We start from the raw sequence: 12,223 nt of genomic DNA, 5'->3' as shown, positions 1-12,223 counted from the left end.
TCCTTTCCTTTTTCTCCTTTCCTTTTCTTTTTCTTTTCTTTTTCTTTTCCTGAGCAGCATGCAAGAATCTGTCTAGCTCAAAAATACTTTTGAAAATAAAATATGGATGAATTTTCTGACCTTTATGAGTATGTTGGAAAGCAGAGAGCCATCTGAACAATGTGGTTTGACTAAAAGACTGGGATTTTAGTGAAGCTGAAAGAGAGCTAGACACTTATGAATATAATAACAACTGTAGTCATACTAGCAGGAATTAAATTACAAGGTCATCAGTCCTCAAGCTATGAGGCTCTGCCAGCAGTTTCCACCATTCCCAACTCTCCTACCACAAACACTATATTTTATAATATAATGTAATGTTATATAATATATAATGCAATCTATATATTAGAATGTGTATAATATGATAGAATACATAAAAACACAGGGAGAGGACTTCAGATAAACCTGCATCCTTTATAATGTATGCTGTCATTTAAACCTTGCTCATTGAGAAAATGATGTTTATGTTATGATACTCTGAGATTTCCTACCTTAATCATGGAAGCACAGGAAAAAATGCATAAACAAGAAGCACAAGGGGGCAGAGCCTTTTTAAATTGCTCCAGCATATGTTAAGGAATACAGTTACCCTTCCAGTATTGAAACTGAGGGCTCTCAAGAAAATTTCATAATCTGCCTCATGGTTGTTAACACCTACAACCAAACTAAGCTAGGCATAAACAGATGAGCCTTCACAAGAGAAGTGTTTGGCTCACACCCTCCATGCTCTCTGACCAGTTACTCCCATTATGCCTGAAAGCATGGATGTGTTTTCTTCCTCCCACAGGCACGCCGACATTGTTGAAAATATTCATTTAGCCCAGTTGCTGATGGTAGTTTTCCCTGCCTAGTCACTGTGGACCAGTAGGTCTGTTTCATAATTAACAGTTTTTTGCTCTTTCACACTCAGAAGTAGCAAGGCCTAATTGGGGAAATGTGTTAAAGTGTCCCCATTATGCTGAGTCTGTTATGACTGGTCCATGATGACTTTATGCTTCTGTTTTGAGCTGTGCATTTGAGCTCTGGAGGGCTCCGTGGGTCGCCTGACACCCAATGATGGATGTGGCTCATCCAGGACAGTGAGGCAGAGCGCTGCTTTTATTTGCAGCTAGCCTTCCTAAAACAATAGCCCATCCATTGTTTGGGGGGATTGCAGCTTGTGTACAAACAGGATGGCACGACAGTGAGAGGCCAAAGGGACAGCCTGCTCTCTATAAGTTCATCAGGGGTGGTAAATACAAGAGAGGGAGAGAAGCTATTTAAGCTACAGAACAATGTTGGCATAAGAACAAATGGGTCTGAATTGGCCATGAATAAATGTGAGCTGGAAATTAGAAGAATATTTCTAACCCTCAGCACAGTGAGGCTTGGGAACAGCCTTCCCATTGGGGGCAAGAAACCTAACTGGGTTGAAGATGGAACTTGATAAATTTATGAAAAGGATTGTATGTTGTGGTTGCCTAAGACAGCAGGGGACTGGACACAATGACGCAGGATGCAGTTTCCAGGCCTATGTTCTTCACAGCAAAAACAACAATTACTCTTTCATATGTGTGTTTTTCAGGCCTCCTTTTCCAGTCCAAGGCTGCACATCTATTCATAACCACGTTGGAGGAATTTAGGTTCAAATGTCAGCTTAACCTGGCAGTTCGCTTACTGTGTGGTGACCATGCTGAACCACCTTTTGGGAATGAAACTCAGCCTCGATTTTGTGGGAAATTACATTATTTGATGCAACTGGAAAACGACAGAGTCTTAATTTTTACAGTGCTCTTACTGATGCAGAGACTGCTATGCAATTTGGCACAACATGTTATTTCTCATCAAGAAAAACCTGAGACTGGAATAATAAGGAAGTTCCAAATCAGGGTGAAGGTGCATTGGCAAAATTGTTTTGGGAAGCTTAAAAAGCTTGTCACACCCTGTATACCTGGAGGATGTGATAAAAATAGTTGCTCATGCTCAGAAATTGAAATTGTTGTATAGCAATGTTGAAGACTTGCATGTTAACTGAAATTTCATTTTTAATTTATTATTTTAAAAATATAGTTTAAGAAACAGTACTTGACATTAAGTTTTCTGTATAACATATGCAAAACAATCATAATGCTTTTGCAGTAGGAAACAGTGGTGATATCAGTCCAATATCTCTATTATTTCTTTTCAGGAAATGCAGTTATCACATTGTTTTAGTGCTAACTCATGGGCTAGGGACAGCAAAGAGACTTCCTTAATCCTATCAGACTTCCTCCAAATTACAGCTATGGTCCACACAGTCAAAGACGCAGTACCTGAATGTCAGGAATTGCGTAACGTGACATTCCTATAAACACTTGAGCTACTAGGGGGAGATTCAATTCACGCAGAAGGAAGATGATCACTCTTCAGAGGAACTTCCCATTACATGTTTGTTATTGTCTGAACAAACTACTTACAACTCCAAAAGGGTCACATCAGCCTCCTTAGGTGAGAGCTGCTCTCAACTCTCTCAGCATTCAGCAGCCGTAGCTGGTTTCAGATCTATTTTTCATGGTCTCACTCTGGACATGAATCAGGAAATATTTTCAACAATAGCAGAGGTCTCTCTCTTTTTGGTGACTTCCCTTTGTGTAATACCATACAGCAAACTCATGTCACATACGGTACTGTATTAACCATTTTAGAAATCTGAGACAATTGTGTAACATAGTTATCCATCATCCTCTCATTGAGCTGTGTTGGATGTTGGTTTCATGGCTGGTATCTGTGATCTCTGTTTTGGAAAGACTATAAAAGCTTTATGAAAAAGTTGAAAGGTGGTTGGTCATGCTTCTCTGTCTGCCAGTTTTGCTATTCATATATTAGGAATAATGATATTTACCTCCTGTTTAAAGTACTTGGAGGTGCAGCAAATGAGATATTGTGATTAGTTGCTACTTTATGTTATAAATACAGCTGGTTGTTTCAGAGTTGCATTAACTTGAATCTGGAGTTCTATAAAATTTTATTAAATCAAGAAGGTGGATAATCATTTTACAAACACTATGTCTATATGTCTATACTCACTCTTTACACAGATGAATTCCAGATGCTTCTCCAGAAGAGCTTCGTTGTGCTTTATCTCACAGAACCTGGTATTTAAAACACCAAGGAAAAAATGACTTCCAAGTACTGAGGGCAAATCAAGTAAAGATATTGGTTGGATGCTGGCAGTCCAAGGCACCGTTTCCAAAGGAAGTGTCTCAAAAATTAACAGACTGCACCAGAACTCCAAACTGTTTTTGTAAGGAAGGCTAATCAAAAACAGCAGCGGTGATAGCCAGAGAAAAATCATTGAATGTCACAAGCTGGTTTGTGCATTAGAAATTAAATCACCAAATTCATCTTACTAGGAATTTATATTTTACTCCAGGAAGATACCAGCGAGATTAAGTTGCAATGTATATAGTTTTGAAATATCGTCAATAGTTCTGTGTCACTAAGTTCCATACCAAAGCGCAAAGTACTCTCTCATGATGTTTGGAAACAATCATTTATAAGTTATAAACAAAATCTATGTGATTGGCTCTGTGGTGTTGTGCAAGGTGGGTATTTATATCTGTGCATTTATAAATTATTTTTCTGAAAAAAAAAAACACTGCTCAGGTATTGTTACTGTATTTATATTTGGTTGGATTTCTGCTTGCAGGCTGCCTGCAGTTATTGCATCCATCAGTGAATAAGATACCCATAGGCCACAAAAGCATCAGACATCATATGATGAGAGTAACATTTCAGTAAGATGATGCAGTCATAACGGCTGGCATTAATGCCTTATTCAGCTTTTTCACTATGATGTACTCCTCCACTATTACAAAAAAAATACCGATGCAGCATGAAGGCATGATTTACCATAGCAGGTTGGCTCTGGTAAGAGCAGAAGTGCAGGATGGACACTCTGGCAGAGATACAAGATTCAATTCAGAAGAAGAAGATTAGGTTTGATCTTTCCTTTTGTTGGAGTCAGTGGTGAAGTGCCATATAACAACTAAAATGTAATTCACCTTGTGTACTGTGCAATGCCAGAGTGGGATGTGTGAATGGGGTCATAAAATCATCCATTTTTTTTTTTTTTTTTTTAATTTAACAATAGCATTACAATCTCTGCCTTCCAGCAGCAATAAATTGCAGAGGCAGAAAGAGGAAGTGGACATATTTTGTTTGGTACATTCATTTTGATTTGAGGTCATCATCAGGTTTCCACATTTGTGTCAGAAGGTTTTAAAGCAGAACGTACTTCCATTTGGAAATAAGTAAATGGACACGTGAGAAGTACTCTTCCTTGCACGCTGGCTGCTGCCTTTGTAAAGAAATCTCATCTGCACATTCAGAGCAGAAGAATTTCTATACACTTTTTTATTTTTCATTTTTATTTTTTCTTGATGGAAGGAAGAGATTAAATCAATGTGATATATAGAAGTACTCAGACAAGCTCTATCAGCTCAGTGAATTTATGAAAACTTAGCAAACAGTCAGCAGAGGCCGTTGCCTTTCAATTCCATAATGTGCCACCTATGACTCACAGAAAGCATTAAACTGGTCTAACAAGGAGCATTTGGTATTATACAACTAATTGACTGTTGAACTAAAACTTCTTTTAATGTTTTTTCTTTACTCATCACCATCCTGTATTTATTAATAAGGACACTGCCTGGTGACAGATCCCAGCTGCAGATTTCTTGAGGTGATACTGTTCCTTGTTTTCAAAACAGCACGTGAACAGAAAAGAGAACAAATTCTTTCTCTGTACTTTGAACCCTAGTACTCCCACACCCTGCAACAAATAAATAAATAAATACATAAAATCACAGTAGCATCATTTCTATCTGTGTATCTGCTAAGCAGAAGCAGCATGCTCTTTAATACAACTTAACAGTTGTCACTTGGCCGATAATTTGCATTCTTAATGTTTCAACTTGCAGTCATCATCATTGAGCTGGCCCTTCACAATCTTAGGGCACTGATGTGATTTGAAGTATTTAACCTCTTGGATCAAAGGATCTGAAGCTCTGAATTTAAAACAGGAAAACGGAGCTTTGCTAAGCAGAATTGGAGTGCACGCTACTAAAGTATTTGTATTAAGCTCTAGTTTCCTCCTATTAAAAAGGCACACTGGGAATGGCTTTCTCAGCTGGAAGTATTGTTGTGTGTATGTAGCACACATACATCCCCAGGGAGAGAAGCTATGTATGATTTACTTGAGTTTTACAGTCAGTTTTGCTTATTGTAGGTTTGGAACCTGCTCCCAGTGGCAGGGTAATGCCACTGACCAGAGCCGAGTGGCATTGCAGCAGGATGCTATCTGGGGTAGCTCACTGCTGCGCCTGGCTGTCTGGTGTCCCTTACACCTCACAGAGTGGAAGCAAATAGTGTGCCTCCTTCCCACAATGTGTCCCCCTTTCTGCATACGGTTATGTTCAAATAGAATTTTTATGACTCTCCTATTTATGGTAAAATATTGTGGTTGAGATTAACACATTTACATAATACATTTACATACACAGTAAGGTACTTTTTGAAATACTGTACACATTGGTATTAAATGAAATGGTGGGTGCATTTTTTTAGAAAAGTTGCAGATTAGAAAGTTGTTCGAGCAGCATTGTGACAGAGATCCACAAATCGCTTTAACTTTGGCAAAACATCAGCTGGTGTTACTCCCTGTCATGGTGAGAGCATGGCACAGAAGGGGACATTACACCCGTCTCCACCCCACCTGTTCTGTAAGGCTCTGCTGGCCCATGCTGACAACCCCCTGAGCAGTTTGGGATTTTTCCCTCATGGTCCTGGGCCAGGTTCTGCTGGAGGAAGCACTGCAGCACTGGGGAAGTGTGTGCTGCAGCTGTACATTAAAAAAACAAACAAACAAAAAAAAAAAAAAAAAAAAGAAAAAACAGTGGTGTTACAGCAGCATCAGAGCCTAGAGGCTGCCCTGATTGCTGTATGAGTTTATATACACTTTGCCTGCTTTGAGCTCTGGCAGTCCTGGCTTGCAGCAGGGAGCAGGTGCAGGGCTCTCCCTCTTTGCTGGGGGAGCCCCTTGTAGCAGCTGGAAAAATGCCTTAATAAATCTTTCACCCCCAAAGGGGTTTCCCCACAGCATACAAACATTTGGAGATCACCCTGAGAAAGCCAGAGTGCTACAGGACTCATATGTTCCCAAGACCTTCCCCTTGGATGAAGTTTTCTGCTCTGGAGCAACATTTTCCCTGGGAGGTGATTTCTCTGGACTGCCTTCTGGCTATTGGCAAGGGTGGAAGTGGTGAGTGCCATTTTTTGAAGGGCAATGTTACTAATTATTCCCTCAGGGAAGTACAGCTACAGGTACCATTTATCTTTTCTGTTTCTAAGTGACTACCCTACAAGAGAAAAGTTTCAAAAACCCACTTCAAAAATGACATGGAGAAGTGTTTGTTAGTACTCATATTACACTTTAAATCTCAAATTATGCTTTAAAGCTTCAAAGAATTTGAGAAAGTCCTCACTGACATAATGAGCAATGCCTCGTAGGTGTGACCTTCACCATATTAATAAAGAGAGAAAAGGAGCAGAGAAGGCTGGCCTTACCTGAGGAAGTCTGTGCAGGGTCTGCCCCGTGGCAGCCTCCAGCAAAACCCCCCAAATGTTGTTGGGGGGGTGGGTGGGGGGAGAGAATGTGCATATTTGATGCAGTTTTTTCCCAGCTGAAAGTCCAGTCTGCATAGTGTGCAATTTCATATGCTCTAATCCTGCAGCCTCTCCTACATTTTGTTTGAGCACTGACTACCGATAATGTGGGTTTCCTCTACTGCACCTTCCAAATACATTAACAAGACCAATTAAAAACTTGTCCTCTTATCTTAGTACGGAAAGAGGAAAACATTTCAGTGAGTTATTTGATACCATCCATTAAATTAGTGGAAAAATACTTTAGAAGATCTCCAGTTCTGTACATATTCTGCTAAGCCTCCTCATCACTAGACTTAGGTGGATTTAAGACTGGACATGGTCCTCACTGTATGTCTCCTGTCTTCACAGTCCAGAAATAGCTGTTAACAAACAAACTAGCAGAGTAGTAGCACGAAGTATGCTTTTTCAGAAAAACACCACTAAGTGTCATCTCTGCTACAGGACATTCACAATAATAAGAAGCCCTCAAAATGTCTTATTTTTGACAAAGCAACATTGAGTCATGGCAGAGAGGAAACTGAATGGTATTTCAACATCATTTGCACCAAGCGACTTTTACAAAATGTAATCTAAAATGTCAGAGTGTTTTCTTATGGCATAAACACGGAGTACTTGCTGGTATGAATTTTCCTATTCTGTCCTCTTATATATAGTGAAGAGGAAGTCCAAAAGCTGATTCCACAGCCTCTTTGCTGATGATGCTAACATCCATAGAAGAGGCATCATGCTCTGCAGTGGTGGCATACAGGTCTGTTTCCTTTTAAATTAGCAACTATCAGACAGGCCACCAACCACCTATAAAGTTCATACTGTTAGAACTGATCTTGTCAGGATTTAAGATGACAGATTAAAAGCTTTTGGACACAGGCTCAGGATCTTTGTCTTTATGCCTCCTGCAATTTCCTGTTTTGCTGCCCATGATTTGTTTCTAAAAACTGGAAAAAAAAATAAATCTGTCTTCCTCTCTGTCTTCTCAATCCAGAATCAAGTGATGGGTTCTTTAAATGACATGTGAGGTGTTTTTCCTGTTCTACACACCCACAACCTTGACAATTCTGGTCATGTCTTACTGCTGGAGAAGGAAAACTACCTCTGTGATTAGTTACACTCACGCAACGTAATGTCTAATTGCAAGTCCCAGTACTCCTTTGCATCTCTGAGGGCTTGTTTTGACTCTTAATGTCTCATAAATTATTTTCTCTGTAAGATCATCAGAGAGAGCAAGAGACAGAGGGAAAAATCCCAGATAAGGTGACATAATTGCTTTCTCTTCAGACTGAGCTTTAATAGAGCTGCTTAGACTCAGGCATTATTTAAAATTTGGTGAAAGAGTCCCCACTGTCAACAAAAGGAGAGGAAAAAATATTACCCATGAACTTCAATACTCTAAAATAAAGGAAGCTAATAAAATAGCTGACAAGATGGTAAAAGCCTATTGGCCTTTTTGATGGATCACCAAGAACTTGCTGAAACACCAATTGACAGACATTATATAAAATCTAAAATCATCAAATAAGTGAAGAAAAAGTTAAGAATCTATAACACTGAAATCAGCAGAAAAGCCCCATTGACTTAAATGGAAAGGAAACCTGGCCATTAAACAACAACTTGCCACAATCATAATATAAAACCTAATCACGAAATCACAAGACCCCTTACATTTTATTACTCCTGCATTACTGTCTCCTTCACTGAGCCAGAAATGTGGCAACAGAATAATCTCTGTTCCTAAAGCAGCCCTTGTCAATAATGTATTTTATGCAAGTTATCAAACTGGGCCTGATGACAGAATTACGAATTGCAGCATTATTATTTTTCGTTCCCATCCACCTCTCAATCTATCTCTTCATCCCAGCCTGGGCTCAGCCTCCAAGTGCCACAAGGGCAAAGTGCTCAATGAGGGAAGGGGAGGGAGTGGCAGCAGGCAAGAGGAGGTCCTCCATCTGCACCCTACCACGGAATGAATTAGTAGGAGACTTTTAGTATTAGTGACAGAAATGAGCTAACTGAAGCATTTTACTCTTTATAAACTGCTTTTCAGTTTCTTTTCTTGTTAGCTGTGAGAGATGTCTGCAGGCTTTTTTAAGCAGATGATGGTTATCTACCTGTTGACTTCATTTTGGGGGATGCAACAAAGCAGACGTGGCTCTCTCAAAAGGCAAAGGAATCACTGTGTCACCAACAAAAAGCTTTATAAGGCACCCTTTGAAGAGTGCCTCTTGCTGCCTGAGCTCAGGAGAAGGTGAGAACTATGGTCCTGTGAAGCAAGCCACTTTTCTGGTCTTTGTTGAGGCTGTGCAAAGCAGCTTGCGGCAGCCAGGGAGGACCTGCCCTCCTGCACCAACTGGCAGCATGGGCTGTCAGAGTTGAGGATGAGGCTTCTGGCTACAGATCTCACATTTCCCTGCGTGCTGTCTGCTCCTCTGAAGTTCACCTCAGTCAATGCTCAGACTTCATATCTTCTCCTCAGAAGAAAGGAGCTATACCAGAAAGTTTCCCTCCAGAGGAACACTGGTGGCATTGCAAAAAAAACTGGAACTATGTTTTTGTTTTTGTTTTCCCTATATAGCTCCAAGGTGAGAAAGTTAGGCCTTTCTGTAGTATTATTTTGTGTAGGTATGTTGTGTAAAAGTTAGTCCAAGAAAAGAAAAAGGTGATATAAAGTAACTTTAAAATTTATTTCTGGGTCATTATTTTTGTTGCTGCTTCTAACATTGGAAGCTTCTCAGAGAGTAGCAGCTTCTTGTCTAATTTCATAAACAGTATTCTAATATTAAATTTATGATTGCTTATCTTTTCCAATTGCATAATCACATAATCAGTAGAAACACAGTGTTTATGCCCCAGATGTAAATCTGGGATAATGTTCCCATCCCAAAAGACATGACTGTCAACTGTGACAGTAACAGGAGGTTTCTGGTATGTAATGTTGACTGCTGTTGCTATTTTTCATTTTGAGAGCATGCCATTGCCTTGGGTCAGGCAGGATTTTCCTCTTCCAGTTCAACTTTTTAGGAAAGGTACCATCTAAAAAAAAAAACAACAACCAAATCACATATATAGTTTACTCCATTCACCATCTGTGCTGTCAATGGAAGAAAACTAGGTGGTTTACCAAATATGTACCAATCTCTGTATTTGTATAATTTCTAGAAATCCCAATGGTATGTGCATGCAATCATATAAGAAAAGATTGGTTTTAATCTTTCAGAACCAAGAAATGATTAATGTATATTTTGAACCCTGAAACAGATAATATTTTACAAGATACTGAAAATTGCTCTTGCACACAATACTAGAATAAATCAATATATACTTGCTTAAATTTGGAAGAAAAGTACCCAATTCCCATCAACTGTCAGGTTAAGGAAAATTGCAGAAGAAAATGTCTCTTTCAGAGTGTTAGAAAAAAATATCAAGCAAGAATACCTCAGTTATTTACTTATTAACTCTGTTTTCAGTTATATTGAGATAGCGGGATGGACAGACACATACAAACACAGAGACATTTCTGTGTCTTTATTTTATTATAGTTGTAGTGTTATGAATCCTATGGAGGGTGGGTGGATTAGTCTGAAGGTAATTCTGCCATTACAGTCCCAGAGTAGGGCTGTGGTTTTATCCAGAGTAACTGCATGCTGAGAGTTGTGGTACTTACAGATATTCTGTTAAATCTGTCGGGTAGACAGGTGGTCTTGTGAACTGTCTTTGCACTTCCCTCACGTAGACAGCTGTGTCAAAGGGTTTTGTTTGCCACTGTTTTGCCTTGTGTTGCAATTTCCTGCACAACAACAGAGAACAAAATGGTTGATGAGGATGAATGAATTGGAATTTTATAAGCCTGTTTAATGCCCTCCACCCAAAAGCAGACAAGACTGTTCAAGGAAGAGCAAAGAAGATTAAGGTAACATACAATAGCTAGGTAATTTGAAACTAAATATATATTAATGAATCAAGGAGCTTGTACATCTAGTAATTCCCTGGCAGAAAGAGGTGTCTTGCCTCCAATATTCCCCCCTTTCCTCTTCAAAAAGCATACAAGACATATTGCAAAGATGGTTGGAAGAGTCAGCCCTTCCTTCGCATGTGTCCTGCATGCCTGTTTACAAAGTCACTTTGGAGCAGTCAGGAGACTCTCAATTTGAGAAAGTCCTGTCAAAAATAATTTAATAGTAAGAGCTCGCTGCAATTACTCTTCATGTCACAATTTGACTTGTTTGATCTTGGGGATAAGTCAGGTGCAAGGGATGTTAAATTCATGCACTGGCGTACTTCCATTCTACTCATAAGCCTATTGCTAATATGGATTATCAGAATATTGATTATCAGAAATGGGCCATCTGGGACCATTCTTTGTCACCATTTATTCTGCACTTCAGATGTTCCCGTTTTCCTCCATTTACTCCTGTCATTTCACCTCATCTTCTAGTTGTACAGACAGTGAGATAATCATTTACACACATGATCTTTTATCCTTGCAATCATATTGAATTGCAATGCTCTTTTACTCATGCTCAGGCATATTGAATCAGTCACTCAGTCACCTCACATCACGTCCAGGTGGGCAGCCAGGCATAGTTACCTCCAGACTTCCTCCCAGTCATATTTCCTGACCTGTTCACTGGCACTCCTTCATTACTGCTAACCTTTAAGCAGCAGCAGCTCAGGAGAACTTGGATTCATAGAATTATTTCATTATTTCATTATTTCATTGCTGTTATGTTTCTCAGACATTCATAAACTACAGGTTGGTTTATTTTTATCTCTTTGAAGGAAACAAACACAGGGAATATGTTTTTTTGGATGCCTCCTGTGCTTGTAACTTGGGAACATTCATGTTCCCATTGAGACCACAGGATGTGGTTTTTAGTGGGTATTTCTAGCTCTATGTTAACTTCCTAGCCAGCACAACTGGGACAGGACAGATTGCAACTCTGAGGATGATTATATGATTATATATGCATATAAATGTTCTTATGTACATGCATATAGTTAATAGCATCCAAATACAAAGCCTAGTTCTCCTTTATTTCTCATAGATAAACAAGACAGCCAAACTTTATATAGACAGATAACACACTTTATTTGATCAACTCACATAGTTAGAAAAAATGACACTTTCTGAGCCACTTAAGCCTATTTGGCATTCCCTCAAGTTACCACTTCTTTCTGTTCTCTTCCCCATAATTTTTCAGTAATCATATGTGGGTTTATACCAGCAAACTATGATTATTCATGTAGCAAACAACAGCACAGAGAGAACAGTGTACATGTAGTTTTGTGAGGTATGCAGAGATCCGAGTCTGATGATTGTTACCTATTTCTGTTCCACGTGCAAACAGAGTATGTGTTTTATGAGTTATCCCATGGAGAATATTTTCAAAACTGGAATTAATTCACGAGTTCCCTGCTCTGCTCTAGCTGGAGCAGCTACAGCAGAAGCCCAGCAGCAACCCTCTGTGCAAAGCTTTGCCACAACACAGTCTCCCTAGCG

Source organism: Oxyura jamaicensis, chromosome 4, assembly GCF_011077185.1.
Source record: "Oxyura jamaicensis isolate SHBP4307 breed ruddy duck chromosome 4, BPBGC_Ojam_1.0, whole genome shotgun sequence".
Lineage (NCBI taxonomy): Eukaryota > Metazoa > Chordata > Aves > Anseriformes > Anatidae > Oxyura > Oxyura jamaicensis.
Note: the sequence above shows the minus strand (reverse complement) of the source record.